Raw genomic sequence first — 20383 nt, 5'->3', positions numbered from 1 at the left:
TGATGTCTGTAAGGTACCAATATGATGTTGTGAAAAAAAAGACCATGCAATTTAGGAGTATATCAGATGAAGTATTTCCACTAGACATAAGCAACTTTTGTTCAATATAGATGAATCTTGAGAAGAACAGCTGCAGAAATGGATTCATAGAATAATTTATAGAGTGTAGAAGTTTTAACAGGAGGAAAACAGAAAAATGTGGCTGTTGTATTAAAGGAATATAATCTCAAGCACCCATTGATGTAAATTGTTTCTGACTAAACACAGGCTCAAACCAGAGATTGATGAGCATTGTCTCTAAGAGAACCTTTGGTAGCAGCTGTGAGAACAGAGGTAGTATTAGATCTAGATATTATCAAATATCTATATATATAAATAATAATCCAATCTGTTTAGGAAATTATAACTCAGCTACAATAGCAGAGGACTTGACTCAGTAACAAAAGGGATTATTTTTAGTCCTTTATCTATCACATTACGACTGAGCAGTTGGATTAGGTATACATCCTGTGCTAGGTAATGGAATTTAACATAAAAGGACTAATTAAAACTCCTCAAGAGAGCTTCTACATTTGACATTAGTCAAAGTTTCTGACTTTGTATACATGCAACATTTGCCCATATAGTGCAGAGCTATGAAAGAGGACAAATTGACAGCATGGCCAGTGGTCCTGCTCAGTGCAATTTGCAATTATAAGCAAACAAACACCGCAAGAGGAGCTCTCCTGCTGAGAAGGGCAAACCCTTGCCAAGGCCTACATGAACTATCGGTCTAATCCCGCAGGGGGGTCTTATGCCCATATTCAAAAATTTTGCAGCCTTTTCACAGAACTGCTGTGCAGATTCTACAGTTTGAGTGTTTTGCAATAAAAGATTTCCTTGCAAGCTCAGTAAGACTTATTATGCTTGACAAAGTACAAACAACTCTATAAAATCCTCAGTAAAACCAGGCTTCAGGGTTCTCAAATTCATGACATCACAGTCCTGCAATGTGTGAGAGGTGAGATTCTTTTATTTTACTCTACTTTACATGTTCTTTTACAAGACTGAAAGATTAAAAAGACAAAAGTAAACCCCATTCAAAAAAATAGCTGTTCACCGATAGTACATCTAAGACTATTTCCAAGAAATCTTTTACAAAATCTTTTCAGCTAAAAGCTGAAAAGGAGAGATTTATTTGTCACAAGGTTGGTAGTTGGCTGAATTTTGTGCAGTTAGTAGTGCACCATTTGAGGAATAAGATCCCAAATTCTGAGAAAGACTCATCCTCTGCATCCATATTTCTCAAAAGTATCCTGCTATGAACCTATGCCACAGTTATGGAAATTCACCAAGAGCAATGAAAAACAGGCACTCAGACTCTAGTGTTCCATTCAGGAAGGAAACAAACACACTGAAAATCCTTTTACAACCCATAAGCTCTACACAACTGCAGGTTCTTGGCTTCTACAAGAAGTTTTGTTGAAAACAAATCCTAATAACACCAAAAGGAAATTGATGAGCTAAGTGAATACTGAAGCATTTTATCTGAAGTTCTTAGCTAAGAAGCATCATTCACAGCTGAAATGTTTTATGAACAAAACTTTTGTTTGGATATAGCTTTTCTTATAGCTAATGCATCTGTTCTACTTCATACACCTCTCAGCATGGATATATGTGGAGTAATAAGTTTACATCTGTTCCTGAGAAACTTGGCTTCTGAAATGTGAGCAAAATCTGTTCTAAAGGAAGGAGAGAAAACATAGAGAGGTGGAAAGAATTACTTTACTGTTTCTTTTTCTGCCTCTTTATCATTTTCTTGGAGTAGATTGGATTCATAGAAAAATTGAGAACATGCACATGGAAATGAATTTGCTTGTGTTGTTTACAACATTTAGATAGCCTTATGACAACTTGTTAGTGTATTATAGCTAGCATATAAAACCTAAGCAACCCAAGAGCCAATACTGAGCTCTACAGGGAAAATAAAACACTTCCCAGTTATTCTTGAAGATTCAAGAGACTGCTCAGATTGTGAACAAGTTTGACAGCAGAGATAAAACAGGCACAGCTAGTAGCTGGGAACCTGAGGTCTGTACTAATGATATGTCAAAAATAGTGTAAAGTTTTCCCTGCAGGTGGTCAGGCAGATGAAACACTATAAATTAGCAAAAAAGAATTCTTTTTTGAGTCTTAACATCTCATGTGGAAGTAATTTTCTTCAAGGAGAACTGTGCAGCAGTAAAGTTGGAATAGCATGTCCAAAAGCCTTTTTGTCACCTCTCTACACATCTGCATTTTATGCAAGAAATATTCCCTATGACAAACCTGACTAGCCTCTTTATATCACTAACATTCTAGTATCCTAGCTGATTCCTTAATTAACTGAATTTTAAATCTAATTTTTAAACCAAACTTGCCAAGCACGGAGGAATTAGAAGGGGTGCTTGTTTGTTTTTTTTTTTAAATGGACAGTTCCTAATCATTATAGTTCCTTGCAACCTCCAGTCAAGTATGCATTATTGCTGTTCTGTGCATCTCATAGATTGTTTAAAGATGTTACTTTAGGTCAAACTGAAAATAGAGTGACTCTTTAAAAAAAAAAAATTAAATGGAGCTGCAAGATTTGATAAAACATGGCAACCTTTTCCTTTCACCTCAGTTTTACAGCTACTCAGATGTAGTTATTAATTGATCTCTTTCTCTGGCCTTTAATAAAGTGTGGTTCTATTATGTGCCTGAAAGAATAGTTCTTAGAATAATTTTCAATTTCTTTTAACTTTAAAACAAGTTCTGATTAATTAACAGTTGCTTTACATAATTTCTTAGACTGTGTTTTTGTTTTACGACAATAAACTTTTCTTTAAATAGATGGATACTAATACATCACACATTCTTGAAACCCTCTATTACAGTGGATCTACCTATTAAATCCAGCTTCAATTCAGTAACAGCTACCAGGTGGTGTAACACTTTCATTATTTTGTATTGAGGCTTTAAACTTCTCTTCTTTACATGCTTAGAATTGTTCTGTGAAATTTCTACCTAATGTTCAGTTTATGGCTGGAAACACTGAGCTTAGGAGCAAGCCTCTTTTGCATTAACATAAAATATGAGACATTTAATCCCATAACATATTTAATTGCTACTTGTGGAAAAAGCAATACGATTGTTTAATTTTTGTTTTTGTAAATACCTATTTGCTAAATTAAATACTTCAGTGTGCTTTTATAGAGCACACTGGCTCAAGTCACCTCAGACTTCCAAATGAAATGGCGTTATCCTACATTCTGAGACTGATCCAATAAATTTGAGAGGGTGGTTGCTTTTTAAAACATCCAAGTACTCTGAAGTCTTACCTATTCCAGCAGAGCAAAACCAGTGATGAGAAACATTATGGACTCTGGAAAGAGATGGGAAACTCAGCAGAGAAAGATACAGGTCTCTGCACTGAGGTAGCCAAGACAGTGTACCTCTGATTTTGCCTGACTCTAACCAGCTCTGAGTCATCTGAGCCCATGGGTGCCCCAACACTGTGTCTGCAATGACTTATACACAAGCAGTGTCAGAACCCGGGTTTGTTCTGTGAAGTTTCATGGTTTCTAGATCTGCCCAGATCTAAGTCTTCCTAGATGTTTCCAGTCCTGGGAGCTGGAGCAGAAATAACCCCAGTGTTAGGTAACATGTATAGAGGTGTCCTCTTCATCTTCCTGACTCTGAAAATGCAGAGTTTTATCCCCAGCAGGACATACTGGAGCTGAAGAGAAATTAGGGTGTTATGCTGCAGCTAGAGAATATGTGAATTGCCACTGATTCTGGGCAAAAATCAATAACAAAGGCTAATGTCTTCTTTACTTCCACAAAATACTTTCCCCAAGAAATCAGTGTCTGACATAAGTCCGGGGTTGAGATTTGCTCTGACCTAGAGCAATGTAAGTATTCCATGAAGAGGAACTAGTATATCCTGCCATGCAGAGTGAGGCTCCATGGTGGCTGAATGGCTCTTTGTAGCCCTTCATCCTCAGTCCAAAGTCTAGCCAAATCTTCCAAGGTTAATAGCAGATGGGAGCCCCTGTTGTGGGCCAATACCTACTGAACTAAGTGTTAAAAAAAGTAAAACCAAAAATTTCATACTGGAAATCAGAACAACATCAGTGCAAAAAAAAATTACAAAAAAAGTAGAAATGCCCAGTGAAAATCACTTATTCAAGGAAGAAATAATTCTTAGCAGCCTCAGAGACTACAGAAGAGAAGTACTGGTACATCCAGATCCATCATGTTCCCTCTGTCTTCTGTACCTGTAGGATGGAATCATTGTGTGCAAATGAGAACAGCAAGAAGAGCTGTGCAGCTGGTGTGCTGCCACATCCCTGAGGATATTCTCGTCTCCACATAAAGAACTGGTAGCACTTGCTGTGACACTTACAGAACACTACTATAAAACAGGCTTCCCAGAGGGAAAAGGCAGAACAGACACAATATTGGTTATTAGTAAGCATCCATAACTGAACTGGAAAAATGTTCTGTTTTGTTTTGCTCGTTTAAAAGTCATTCAGTGTTGGTGAAGACACAACGTAATTTCCCTCAATATTCAGGAAAAGGGGTTCTGAATGTTCAACATCTCACTCCACCTTACGGAAAATTATGAGTCTAAGTACAAAAATGCACAAAAGGATAGTGAGAGTTCTCACACTATCTCTCACCTTAAGGATCACATTAATACCTTAAGGTCTGCTGTATGAGAGGAGTTACCCGAAGAAAAATGACATCTGTAATTGTTAAAAGTGAGGGTGAGTCACTGTGAATTCCCTAGAAATTTCTGTGTGACAAAGTCAGTCACTGACTCTGGTCTACCTGACACTTTATACTTGTAGGATCCTTGCGGTTTATGACTAATCTGCCTGTAAAGGAGTAATAATGAGGGTTCGTCTACTCAGATTATAAGTATACTTGCCATGTTTACAGTACCCAAATCTGTTGCTACACAGCCACTAAGGAGGAGGCCCTTCCATGCAATTCTGCTTGCAGAAGGCTGATATGACAGAAAAACACCACCAGATTTATGATAGAAACCAACAGGCACACTGATTGTCACTGGTGTCTCTCTTCTCTCATGAACACAGAGTATCCTCACAAAGCACTGGAAAACCAACTGACTATACAGGCAAAAAAATGCCTGCACAATAATGTTCTGCTGAATTGAGCCTTGACAAATGTTGTCTACCTATATCTGCCTCTCAAGTGCATCTGTTTCCTTTCAAGAATTCAGATGTAATAAAAGCCAAATATGTCTTGTTCCAGTGTCTTATGTACTGTAGTGCCTTAGTCTTAGTAGTGTTAAGAACTTACCATTTACAACTCTGTAACCTTTTACCTAAGCCATTGAGGCAGCATTTCCGAGGCCTCTGTGTCAAAATTTTCCCCATCCTATTATACCCTTATTATTGCTCTCACAGCCTTTCGCTTGCAAATCCAGATGGTGTTGTTATGACAGGTTCTCTTGTTCAATACCATGGGCATCACTGGCATGATAATCCTCCCTCTCCTAGCTCCCCCCTTTCATACCCTTTTTTATTTTATATATATATATATATATATATACACACATATATATAAAAATATATATATACATATATTAGAAAAATCCAAAGCACAGTGCACAGTTAAGTAGTTAAGAGTCATCTATATATTCAAAAAATATTATCCAATTTTTTATGTGCAGAGAAGCGTAACAACTACTCAGTGTGCAACAGTGATGCCTAAACAGCATACTTCACTCAACATTAATAACATTCTAATTGGGAACAACCCAGAGGGAGTTTGTGTGGATCCTAATGAAAAATACACATAGCATTAGGGGAAAGATGTCAAAACCTCACCAGAAACATCATCATCATCACAGCCTGCTGCACTTCAGAGAGCCCTCAGAGGAGGATGCTTGTCTGGGACCCTGTCCCTGCTATTCCCAGCTAGACTGGATAGAGTTTTTCCTTTTGTGTTTTTTAATTTTCTGTCTTTCTCTTCTTTTGAAGAGAACGTCTTTAACTGGAATATCCACCAACTGTCAACTGTCTCCATCTGCAAACCTTGATTAACATGTCTCAACACCCTCCCTGTAACAGTCTCCTGGGTTACTCCTAGGTAGTACTGCTACAATTACATGAAAGGTGTGTTTCTTGATCTCCAGCAGCAGTAGTATCTCTGTACACCTGCAGGTATGTATAATTCATAGACATTTATTTATGCTTGCAAGCATGTTATGCAAAGTGGTGAAAGAAAATCATAACATTCTTTTGGGGCATCTGTCTGTTTCAGTATGTCAGCATTGATGTTTCAAGAAGAAATCCTTCTTTGAAACATTTTGAATTTTCTCGTGTCCTCTTTTGTCTCTTCTAACTTTATCTCAAATGTGTAAAACAATTGACACCATATGTAATGCAAAACTTCTTTTTGTTTGCTGTGATAGTCTTGTGAAAGTGAGTAAAATATGCATTCCTAAAATTTCCCACAGCCACATATCCCTCTCTCTGCCCTAAAAAACTAAGTTTACTTTCTGTCTTCAAAGTTGTGGTTTTGCAGTGTTGCACAATTGCCGTGGGTTAAAAAGGGTTTTCCCCTGGAGTCAGAAAATGGTAACCCCCCAGGGGATAGTGTTCTTGGTGTAGGGCCAATCAGAAGCTACAATTCGCTACTGTGAAAATCAACATATTACAACAGGCCAGAAAAGAAGAGGGATGACGTTGTTGAAGAAGAAGAGTAGCCGTGTTTTGAGACCACGAGGAGAGAGGGGTCAGGGAGCCCTGCTGGGGGCCAAGGCCCCCCAGCCCCCGGCTGGGGCTGCGGAAACTTGGAACAGTGTTAAACTGGGCCAAGTACTGTGGCCAAAAGTTGGGGGAAGTTTCTTCACTGTGAGTGGACAGCTGAAGAAACTCAAACTGCAGTATGAGCAGCACTGAACAGAGACCTGTGGCTGAAAGCCAAGAAGATAACAAGCAGCAAAGATGGCATGGAACCAAGCTGAGAGACGCAGAGCTGCCCGATGGAGAGAGAGAGAACCAAGCTCAGTAGAGACTGTTTGGGGTGAGACTGGCTTTATTTCCCCAAACCTTTTGAGACCTCTTTTTGGAAGGAGGAGGTGGACTTCCACTTGAAGGGAGTCCTGAAATGCAGAGACATCCTGGAGCTGGACCAGGACAGCCAGAAGGAATGTGGGGGAAAGTGGCCTCCCTTTCCCCCCCCTTCACCATGCTGGCAGTTTGAGACGGAGCAAAGGAGCTCTGGTAGGATGCTTGCGGCAAAAACTGAACTGAAAGCCCTAAACGTTCTGACTCAGGAGGAGCTTGAATCCCCTGAGGAAGGGACTGTCATGATATGACCATGGTGAGGCGAGCCTTGTCTCTGCTTTCGCAGTCCATGAGAGAAAGACCTTCGGCTGGAGCCAAAGGACCAAAGGGTGAGAGAAAACTCCTGCATTGTAATGAAGAGAGAGAGAGAGATTTTCCAGCTACGACAGAGTGAATCTGCTGCTTGGAAGAGAAAAGATTGTGCTGCCTTGAGAGTGATTCTCTTCTTTTCTTTCTGAACTTTTATTTGGAGGCAAAGGAGGGATTTGATCTGTATATATATATATTGTTTTACCACAGGAGAGATAGTTAGAATTGTATATAATGTATTATAGTATTTTTTGTGTAGTAATAAATTGTAATAAAATTCCCTTCCTCCATGCTGAGTTGTGTCATGTCTGAAAACCCTCTCACACTGAAACAAATTGTAGGAGGGGGGCTTGGAAATTGGAAATTGGATTTTGGGGCTCTCAAACTGTGACAACAATGAAACACTGAACAAGTATCTGAAGAGCTATCTTGTCTTGCTTACAGGTGACTGAAAACAACACATTCAAGCCCAATATATCAAATGCAAGTCCCACATGATGGGATGACCGCTGGAGGTAGGGGTCATCATCTGTTCAAGTTGCTACTCGTAATGATAGATCCCAACAATAGATCCTTGTCCTACAGAAATCTTCCCTTGCAGTGAGCTTTGTGCCACAGGCTGGGTCACTACTGCTCTGTCTTTAAGACAGAGGCAAACTACAGTGGAAGGGCAGATTGTGTGGCTCCTAGCCCTTCATCTCTGTCGGTCACCTGTGTTCAATTGATAGCAGCACCTAGAAACAAGGAAGGTGAAAAGACTGAAATCACAAAGTGTTTTACCTGGGTATATGCAGCTGAGTCTCCACTATGAACAGAACTGCAGCATGCCAACAGACACAAGAGACCTAAGTCTGAGGGTCAAAATCAAGCTGAAACCACAGTGAGGAGTCTCCTAACATGTACACAGTACCAGGAATAATGAGAAGGTCTTAGCAATAATATTTCTGGCAGTCATAGGAGAATCTACTACATATGCCTGGGAAAAGTCATTACAGCATCCTACCTACAAGACTTTTTTTCCACTAAATGTTTTTCTAAAATAATTTAGATGTAAATGAAATTGGCCTAAAAGTCTGGTAATATCTTGCCACTTCAGTGGTTCTCTCTGTGAGAAAAAGCATTGCTTCCTCAGCTGCTCCAGGGAAAGCAATGGTCACATAATGCATACTATTTGATTTAATAGACACAGAGGAATTGATTATCTACAAGGTCTTTCAGAAAAAGACCAGCTAAAAAATAGAGCAGAGAACAGGATTTCCACTCTAAAGTCTTAGCTTAATTTAGTAGATTCCAAAGTAGTCAGTCATATATGAAGAATATAGAATTCTTTCAGATTTTCTCTGTGGTTTCTCTGAGGCAAAGCTAAGAGCCCAGACACTTGTTTTAAGTAAATGAGCTGTGCTTCATTTTAGATACATATACAAGAGAGGCAATTTAAGGTTAGATTTCTGAAAGATCTCTCTCTGCGGGAAAGGCCGTATTGTATTGCATCCTTCCCTGCCCCCTGTAGTATTTCATAAATCTTTCTCTGCAGGAAACTGTGTGTTTCAGCTGTCACATTCCAACACCTCTTAAGTGCTACAAATTTTAACTCGATGATGATATACCCAGTCTTAACTATTCCTTTAATAGCAAAGCATATTTTATTTCTCTCATATCTAAATATCAGATTTATAAATGTCATTTTTCTACAATGAGAGAAATAACATTACATTTATGTTATGAAAATAATTTTATAGGGTTGTGGGTTTTGGGTTTTTGCCCAAAGGGATGGAAAACCAAGCCAAATAATATGATACAGAAGGCAGTTTCACAGAAAAAGCACTCCCCAAAATGTTCGTAGCACCTCTTATTGTTTGCTAATGTATCAAAACTTGATGAAGAAAGTATTGCTATACAATAGAAAAAATTCAGGTATATGGTTATTATAGATTATATTTTAAAATATACATCCATGAATTTGAATAAGCTATACTTTAGCAAACAACAGATACACATAAAGCTGTCTTTTCAGGACCTTGGAGTCTTTGAAACCTATTGCCTAAACCAGAGTTCACGTTGAAGACCTCATTCTGTCGCAAGGTTACCAAATCTATGACAGTGGAAATATAAGTTGCTACATTTCTGTTCCTGAGGATCAGTTTTCCCCCCTTCTTGGCCTACTCCTGTGAGTCCAGCTATATTTGAGAAATGCTCCAATTTAAAATCAACCTGAGTCATGGACACACAGAGTAGGAATCAAAGAAAAATTCTTGCTGCCCAAAACAGAGAAGAGCAACACACAAGAGATGTATCCCTCCTTCAGGCTGTTACCTCTGCCCTAACCTGGCTCATTTTACCTCTATTGCAGGGCTCAGATTTTCCTGGGAACGTTGTTCTCTTCTGGGGTTCCCTGACTATTTGCACTAGGCAGGTGTCAGGAAGAGTAACCTCCTCACTTCAGTCCATAAGCTCCTTTTCTTAGGGTCATTTTATTAATTTCAGTAACAGCTATAGTCAAACTGTGTCCACAACAGAAATGCAAACCTCCTGTTTGCCGACAGGAAGTACTGCAAGTCCCCACTGCTCCCTGGCATGCAGTCACTGAAACTGTTGGCAAGAAATCCTGCTTAAGGCTTCAGTCTCGAAGGACTTCAACTGCCTTAGTCTCTTTTGCTTCCCCCTTCTCAAAAGAGAAAACAAGAAAACGCCAACATCTGAAAAAAAAACCCAAACCCACCACCACCACCAAAAAAAAATAAAAAAAACCCCAACAAACCCCCAGTGAAACAAAAAACCCTTCTAAACTAAGGTGGTGTGCCTGTGAAGTAGACATTGAATGCTGGTGGACAGAATAGACACTGTCATTGCCCCCCTGTTCCTGTCCCATAATCTGAAACCCAATTCAACTTCTCGCTATTTCACCTTCATCCCACAAATCAAATAAGGGGACATAAAAATTACTTGCCTCACTAGTAATGCTCTGAACTGTGTTATGAGCCTAGTTTATGCAGAGATGTTGGATTGTTGTGGTCTTGATTAGATGATTGTTTTAGAAAGTCAGCAGTATGACATGCTACACTTCCTCTGAGGGACAGCACTGAAAGGATAAGATGTGACCACATGTTTGTATCAGGCTATCCTGAGGGCTCTGAACTTCTTTTAAAAGCAAGGTAGTTATTAAAAAGAAAAATGAGGAGAGAAAAAACTATCTACCATTCTGTCAGACATATCAGCACATCTTTTGTCACAATGTTCCTCTCAGAGAAAAATGCACGGGTGGACAGTTGAGAAAGTCCTCTGCAAGAATGTGGTTTTCAGAAATCTTTTAAGAAATCATTTTCTCTTGGTCACCTTTTCTTTCCTTCTTTTTATTTCTTCTTCTTTGCCTTTTCCCAATCTTTACATTTCCCATGTATTTAAAAGAGAGACCTTCTACACAAGCATAGTCTGCACAGATGTCAAGAAAGCAGTCTGTGGTGCATTGTCATCTGCATTTTCAGGTCCTTTAACCTGTCTTTGGTGAATTTGGGAAAGATGCATAAACTCAGAGGACATTTTTACAAAAGAGTGCTATAATTACAATTTAACTTAGAACGTCAGTAATTTTTGTTTCATGTGTGGAGAACAGTTTATTACCCATCTTCATTCTTAGAAGATTTACCTAATTTGCTGAGGCAAACCAGCCAAGTATAAAATCAAATTATTTAAGGAAAATTATAGGATAATAAGGTAGTAGTCATTAGTATAGTGATCATTGTAATGTGCAGAATATTACGTGTTTTATTGCAGAAAATACAGCAATATGCTTGCAGAATTTTCTAGTGGCAGAAATATGCTGATCATATATTTCTCTTTACAAAGTAAATTTCCCTTTTAAACCTCATTCAGAGAAGGAAAGTTCTAAACCTGATTGCATCAAAAGGCATCAATTTACAGAACAAATCTTAAGTAACTATCTCCTGTGATTCATTCTGAAAGGAGTGAAAATCAGCAGAAGTCAACAAGAGGGATTCTGACAACATTTTGTGTGCTTTACATCATTACCTGTACATCCCAATAGATAGAGAGTCTGATCTGGAGTAACCCTTCAAAGGATCAGTGAGCCATCATCATCACAACGAAGTGAAAGACTAATTTTTGGAAACTTACTCCAGTGGAATATTTGATTGATGCCATTTATAGTATGAAAGGATCATCTTAATCTATTTGCCTGGTACATGATATTAACTAAGTAATGGGCAGGGACATCATAGAAACAATGTGTACATGTGTGCATCACAGAGATGCGTCATGTCTCTCTGGAGGACTGTCTTACTTCAAAGAACAGTTTTAAAAGTGTTCACAGAACAATAATTATATAATTAAATATGTAAGAGCATTTAAAACACAACCATTACTTAGGCTGACCTTGTAAGGTTGAACACATGTAAAACAATCCTGGATGTGAGAGTTATGAATTCAATTCTTACATAGGTTTTGGGTTTTTTTTAATTGACTGATGTGTCACTTTCAATTTTTCTATTTTGAAATTAAGTACACTAAAAGTACAGCAAAAAAGTACACAAAAAGGCGTAAGAGGTACCACTGAGTACCTCAAGACAAAACTCCCATTCCTGCAATTTGTTCTCCTAGAGATATCATGAGATGTCTCTTCTCATGGCTTGCAAAAGTGCTTGTACAAAGATGTACACATACATGCACAAACTACCCAGTTAGGAGTCAATATAGAGAAACTTTCAGTTAGACTTGTAAGCCACATGTAAATTACTTTATCCTTTTCCTGAAGTCTTTACAGAGTTATGGCAAAAGGGTCAATTTTCAGCCATAGATGCCCTTGTTGGCAGTATTCTTTAAATAAAACCATTCACCTCCTGAACTTCTCCATCTGTAGTACTAAACTCACACATGCACATAATATCTTACTATTTTCACCTAACTGATTCTACTCTTCATGTAAATATGTCAATTCCGATGTGTTCTGCATCTTTTTAATAATCACAGGACAATTTTTTTGTTATGAAGTCAAAACTGGAGCAAATGTTTGAAATTTTTTCACAGTGTGCATTAAGGCTTTGGGAAATGTTATTGAATAACTATGTTTTAATTAATCATGGATTTAATAAGTAATATTTATTAATGTTTCTCATACCTCTTCAAACATGTTTAAATTAGGAAGCCTTTTCTCCACAGCACACTGGATTTCATTCCATTTATTCTGCTTATAACATAATCAGAAACTTTATCATCATTGCCAGACAGATCTCACAGACTTCACAGGGATTAAAGCTTTCCTGAGAGGGTTAGAATTACTTGTGTGAAAATACTTTGCTCTTTTGTGCTTACGATTTAACTTCCTGATCCCATAGATTAAAAGATTTATGTGTCAATATCTAATCCTAACATCCTGATCTACAGAGTTTCCTCCCTCTGGAAAATTTTCAGAACCTGAGAAATACTTGACCTAATTAGTTTTTTTAAAAATTGAGAGTATGTGATCTAATCCCCTTTATCATTATCAATTATTGCAAATACTTCATAAATACAAATATATGTGTATACACACATATACATCTAGTTTATTTATACATTTATTTAACACACACACACACATATATATATATAAGCAAAATATGTATGTAGATACATTTCCCAATGTTTTCCTTAAATTTGTCTCATCGCTGTACCTGGAATTTTCTTTCACTTACTTTACCTGTCTTATCTGCTGAGCAATTTCCCTCTTTTTCATCTCAATGCTGAAAGAAAAGTCTACACTGAAAGAGCTAGAAGAGCGCCTTCATCATCATGGTCCTCTCTTTGTCTCCCCTGCCTGAGCTGTGTGTGAAACACTCAGGGATGCCATGTTTGTCCTTATCTTCTATACAAAGATATTTCCTTATCTTCTATACAAAAAAAAAAAAAAACCAAAACAAACAAGGGTGGATGAAGTGTAGCAGCAACATAGAATCTCCTTAAGCCTCTCAGAAGCATCATACTTACCTCATATCACAAAACAATTAGGAGATGAGAAATGGCAAGAGCCAGCACTGATTTTTTAATAACATCTTGTGATTCATTGGGCTACAGAAGATGTGAAATACACTGCCCAGACAGTCAATAAATAGAACTAGATAAAGTACAGCATGAAGATAATTTCTAAATAGAATTTTAAGCAATCATTGTTTATCATTTTGCCAGCTACAGACTCTAATATCTTTGGGGCCTCTCTGGAACAACTTAAGGAATCAATCAACAGCTATCCATTAAAAATTGTCTTTTATTTATAAATAAAATTTACATGGATTATTCACAAGTCACAGAAAAATAGTAAATATCAGAAATTCAGTCCTGACCTTGCCTTATGCAAGATCTTCCCAAATAACAGACTTTCTTTTTCCTCTCCTCATCTGTTTCATGTTTGTTGATATTTTTAAGACTGTATCCTCAGTGTTTGATCTCCAAACACACATAAACTAAGCCAGTCAGGAAACCCTACTGACAGGAAACTTGAATGCATCAAAACACGAGTCAGTTCCATCTCTAACTCAACAAAAAGGTTGCCCTTGATATCATAAAATGTACAATTAGTCCAAGAAGCAGCTATTACCATCCTGGCTCTTCCCCTGCATGCTCACAATAGCACAGCAATTAAATTCTGCCTTTCCTCATCAGTCATTCATGCACACTAGACATTTAGATACTTATTACTGAAATAATTCACCAATTTATTTTCAAAGTCAGCAGCAAACGTAAAAGCAAAAGAATGGTGGGAGGGGGAGGGGAAGGGAAGGGAGGGGAACAGAGAAGGCCATACCCACGGTGTGGGTATGTGATGTCTGCAGATTTCTGTTACCATTTGTATGCTCTTACTTTTCAGTGTCACAGTAACCTGACAGAAAGCTGAGAAAGCTGACCTTATTTTTCAACATGAGAAAGACCTGCCAGAAGCACTTCTGACTGCCAGGTCACTGTTTAATTTGTTCCCTCCTCCAATGCGGAAAAAGCTTGGTAATATTTTTTGTTCACAGTGTCTATCTTATTTTCTTTCTGGTAGCAACATATGAAAAGGGAAAGGAAGGATTTATAGTCTCGACTGAGCAGGTAGAATGAGACATGCTAAATTACTTTAAAATACAACATTTTGCAAGTGCTACAGTGAAGGTCACAAGACGAAAGGTACTTTTCAGCAGGACAAACTTGACAGAAGATGCAAAATAATGTAACGTTACAACTTTCATTTCTTTAATTTTATGCTTTTGGAAACAAAAAGCGTATGTAAAAAGTAAGACTTCTACTCTACTGACAGACTCAAATGCACTAGTTTCTCCTATTTCAATGTTATGTGCCATAATTACATTTATTGCTCTATGCTGACTTACACAATGCTGGACACTGTCCCATTAGAATTACAGGCAGCTGCAGTCCTGCCCAAAACAGGTGAGAGAGGGGAATGGGGACAACGATGGGCTCAGTATGATGTAAAAAAATTGATGAAATCAGTGTTTTACCTAAGGCAGCATGAGCTAAATAGAAGCAGATAAAGGCATAGCCTAGATGTGCTCCAAAGCTGAGATGAAGAGGCTGCAGAGGAAGGGAGGGCTGGAATAAACTGATAGTCCACATAAAACAGGGAAAGTCCAGCCTGAACTGGTTTTTTGTTATCCTATCATAAGTGTGTTAAATGCAGCTGCTTCTACTCACTAAAGTCTCTAGCAGTCCTCTATCTGCAGAATCTTTTGCCCACAAAGTTAATTTTGGGAGACTTCAGGGTATTATAAGTGCCAAAACATATGTTATAATAAATAAATGGGTTTTTACTAACTAAACCAAGAGCACAACTACAACTGGGCTCTCCCACGTCGAGGGTGGGGAAAGGGATCCAGAGCACAGCTCCTTCTATATTTTCAGGGGTTTGACCCAAAATTTCATAGTATCCTCTGTGCCCTAACTCAGGCACACTGCATTGGTAAGGAAAATGCATATTTTATAAGCTGTAATTCAGTTAGCTATCAGATGGATTTCTAATGATGACTACATAACAGTGAAGATTGCTAGAAGAAAGATTTAGAAATAAAACTTTGTATTCATAGTCAGGGAACTGGATACTTGGCTCTTCTGCCTTTATCTACCGTCTCACACTGGAAGTGTTGAAAATCACACAGGCAATTTTCATTTTAAAATGATACTGTAACAGGTGTGCTGCCATTTACAATTTAGAGGAACTCTGGAGACATCCCCAGCTAATGGTGGAGATTGAACCAACCTCTTGCAATGTCAGCAATCATAAACACACATGGGGAACTAAGCTATCCTTGCATGTCCAGCCTCTCCATTGGTTTTCCAAGCTGAATAGATGTTGAGCAGAGCTGACCTAATCAGCTTTTTCAGAAGACACTAATGAAAGCATACTTTAGAAATTGAAATACTGTGAAAAGAAATCCTGTGGAGAGGTTTCTATGATCTTCAAGCAATTACGAACAAATACTTCTACCCACAGAAAATAAATTACTTGATTAGCTTCTGTATTGAAAAGGCAGTTACTGGGTCATGCTGTCACTGCAGCAGAAAAGAGAGATGGTGCACCTGCAGGCAGCAACCTTTGGGCACAATACAGAACGGAAGATAGCAAAATTACCTCTTATAAATGCTGGCTTTGAACAGGAGCCTGGATGTTTAGGCAAAATTCTGCTTTTACTGTTATTGAGGTACTAATGGATTTTAAAACTCCTAAGAAGTCTTATATGAACAGAATAACGCAGATGTGCACCAGTGCTGCTTTCTTGGAGTTCAGTCTCAAAGCGGTTACTTACTATAAATTTTAAAGTAGTTCAGAAAGCAAGAATTCCATCCATTATCTCTTAAGAGCAGCATCTTATCTGCAAGCAAGCATTACCAATATCATTACCAATCTAATGCTATTCTTTAATAGCTTGCCTAAACTTGTTTTGAGGGCTGTTCCTGGGTTTTATTGGTTTTATGTTGTTGTTTTTTGTTGTTGAGGTTTTTTGGGAGTTCTTTTTTTGTTGTTTTACTATTTATGTTCTCCTCCATTAATTTAGACAATGAATTTATGTTTATATGCACTAGGTTGGATGTCATCACATGGAGGGATAGTCACAAATGCTAGGGAAGATAGATGCCTCCTCTGGTGCATGAAGATAAACTTCCCCCGGCAAGTAGTAAGTACATAGGGCTAATTTGACTGGACTCTGTAAAAGTTCATCTTCTCCATTTGATTATAGTAAGATCCTATGTAGATTAGGCTTCCTAAACTAAAATACTTTCTAATATAGTCCGTATTTCCTAAAGACCTTCATAATCATCTTAAGAACAATCGCCTTTTTAAAAAATAATTTTCTGTGTAAGTCAGCTCTACTTTACATTTGATCTTTTCCTGTAACTGTTCAGCTGTATCTAAAAACCTCCTCAATTTCCAAGTAACACAGGTGATGCTCCTTGTGTTACACTAAGATGGGATGTATCGGTATTTACACTTCAGATATGCCACTGCTTTTACCTTGTACTCATATTCACCATTAAATTAGCAGACAATATGCATTCTAGTTTTACTTTAGAATAGCTGCCCTTCAGGTGCTGCAATTTCATTGATGTTTTCATTGAGTACATTTTCCAAGAAGTATATACTTCCATTTGCCACATCTATTTCTGTACAGGAGTTACATAACTGGTTTTAACTTGCCACATATTTTTATGTTAGTTATATCTGTGAATTAACTATTATGGGAAAAGACAAATGAGCATAACTAAAAAGCAATTACCTCAAAGTAGTTTACATGCTAAGTTTATCTGATAGCTTATCTCCCAGTAAAGTATTCGTTTTTCACTACTCTGAATTGGATTATTTTACTGAGTTTAAAAATACGTGCTTATTTGTGTTTTTCATCAATTTCTGTCTTTTTTTTTTCCCCAGAAAAAAGCTGCGTTTGGTCCAGTTACATCTATTGAAGGCCCAATTGATTTGCTACTCTATTATTTCTCTTCCATTAAAGCATGTTTGTGGGTTATGTTTTGTTAATGACACTTCTAGGAAGTAACTGTCAAAACAATTTGATCAGTTTAAATAATTAGGAACATGAGTTAAGGCAATTCTACTACCTTAGTCCTCACTCTATTATGGATAGATGATCCCAAACAAAAAGTGGTCATTCAAAGCATTCTTCAGATCCCAGTTTTAGAAATGCAAATAAAATGGAAAAAAATCTGTTAATTTGTATAGTGCTGAGACAGACTAGCAGCTCCATAGCAACCCTTTTCCTAAGTCCTGTGCAGAGAAAAAGGACCTGTTAAGCACGAATCTGTACAAAGGATCAAATTAGTCTTTATCTGGCTGCAAGACAACGGAGATGAAAATCTGCCTGAGGTATGTTTCAAGCTTTCCAAAAGCAGCAGTTACGGATATGCACTTATAACCACCCATGACTGCTTATATTTTTTTACTGAACCTATGGCCTATATTACAGATGAGGTTAAATTATTCAACTTCATGGTCAGTTTTGGTGTTACAATTGAGAAAATCTATGTTAACAAACTGGCTGAGAGAAGACAGCTTTTGGCTTCCCGAGAAGGATAACTAATGACAGAAAATCGAGTAAAAGACTGGTTGCCTTATAGTGGGAGTTGTTTTAGTTATACTGATGGCAAATAATCAATAATCATAAGACACAGATATATATTAACAATTATTCATTCACTGTTAAGTAAATCTGTTGCACTTACCTCTGAGGAACATAAAACTTTTTTCTAGAGCACTAACATGTTTAATTTGAAACTAACATTATTCTTGTATGCTACATGATTATCTGAAGTACGTTTGTGCAGTGGTAAAGGTTTCAAATTCTTGATTAAGTTCATTTTTGTGTACTCTTGATTACTCCACTATTCATTCTCTCCTGTCAGAAAATCATTAAGTTTTACTTATATATTAAGTCATTATTTGTTTAGTATCCTGTACAAAGAATTTGTACAGTTTGCTGTACAAAGCCAGCAAAAACTGTCACAGTTTGAAAACTGAAGTGTAAAACTGGATATAAAGTTGGCCATCTCTACCTGTCTCTTAATTTTCCATTTGAGTAAGAGACAGATACACATTATTATTTTTCCTTTATAGCTCATAATAATTCAGGATTGGGAAATATAACAATTTTAAAGTTATATTATAAAAATTACTCAATGAATTCTGATCCTGTGAGGACACCTAGTGAGCAATTCCATATAGAAACAAAACAGTAAATATTCCTACAACATACATGATGAACAGACATTTTCATCAAGTCTTTTAGTGTAGACAGATATATTCTGCTTGCATTACAGCAACTTCTAAAGCTAGGCAATATTTGCAATAGGCTCCTTATATGCTTTTTTATAAGCATACAGAAAAAAGAAATCTATGTCCTAAAAGTTTACACTCTCAGGAAAAATTAGCTCACACATTTTCACAGGCAGTTATACAGGCTCTGGTAATGTAACTTTTACATCCTGTTTGCAATATTTATCCTGTTATTATTCCTGTGACTACCACAGGCCTGTGACTGTAGGCTTTGGCTAGAGCAGGAGCCTTCTGGAAGGCCTCTCTAGAGACAAGGTACACAGAGCCAGCTACCAGCCAGGTGCACCTGGCACTGTGAACACTGCACAGAGACACTCTGGAGCAGCAGGGAAACCAGGTGAGAAGTAGGGAAAGGGAGAAGGAGAAGGTCACATGTTTTTCATGCAGACTGCACAAGACTTGACGTGTCTATTTACAGAGGAAAGGAGAATGATGCTGTGACCCAAATCTTAATCAAAATCTGGATTCAGTTATAAATTGTTTGACATATGCAAGTTTTGTATCAGAAGAGCAACTGCATTCAACAAATGATCAGCTATAGAGTACCTTAGGCACAAAATATGTTGCATCATCTTAATGACATTTTTGAGGAAGGAAACAACATTTCAAAGAAAATCTATTACATTGTGCCTTGTAACATCTTAAAACTTGGAAGATTTGGTTTGGAAGAATACTGCATTCAGCCTCCAAAGACAAAAATTCATTTTGTACACTACATAAGTAATGTGTTTATTGAATTGTGTATTCAATTGCACTTCCCTAACCCTCTTTTTGTTCTCTGTAAAGGCAATAACCCTCTCCTTGAAAGACTGCATATAAGACTTTTCTAAATTAGTAAAGCCTCAAACATTTTTTATAGCAGAGGTATTAATTGCCAAGGCCTTCAATTTCCATCTAATTATTGCACTAGTCAATTCCTCTTAATCCTCATAAATATTTAAGAAGTTGCCAGGTAATGCAACAAGCTTAAAGAAAACCAGAAATGAGATACAGAAGGAATTTCTGTTACACCTCATGGAATGAGCATAGGGAATTTGAAATACCTGAAAACCCTGTGAAAGGAAAAACACAAATAGGTAAATCCTTCTGTAAATTCATTGGTTCTGACATGTGCTAAGGTTTTGCATGCATGTTCTTTTTGAGTCATCCAGACACATTTACACTTTCAAGAAACTTCCAGTCTAGAAGTGGTAGCTCTGTCACTACAATGAAAATCACCCCCTTATGTTATACAAGAGAGCAGGGAAAAAAAGAGTTAGTTTTATGTATTTGGAAAAATAACAAGGTATTGTTGGAAAAATATCTTTCTTAGTCTTTCATGAAAGCAAATTTGCAGAATAAACAGTAACAGGTATGTGCAAATAAGCAGAATTTAAGAATGGGTATGGAAATTCTGAAAATATAATTTTTTTCCTAGCATATAAGCATTGAACATCAAATAGTACTTACTGAAATGATTGAAAATATTTTGAAAAAATTCAGAAAAAGATAGTTGATGCTGACTTCATCTGTGTATTATGCTAAACATCTGAAGGACAATTGCCATGCTGTCTGATGAGTTGTTTTGTAAAAAGCAACCAAAAATAAGCTTATTATCTGGTATTTTTTCTACTCTGAGACTTTTTAAAGTCATTCATAGTACTTG

This window comes from Pseudopipra pipra, chromosome 6 (assembly GCF_036250125.1).
Source record: "Pseudopipra pipra isolate bDixPip1 chromosome 6, bDixPip1.hap1, whole genome shotgun sequence".
In the NCBI taxonomy this organism is placed as follows: domain Eukaryota; kingdom Metazoa; phylum Chordata; class Aves; order Passeriformes; family Pipridae; genus Pseudopipra; species Pseudopipra pipra.
The sequence above is the reverse complement of the archived record's forward strand: the minus strand, read 5'-3'. Positions refer to the sequence as shown.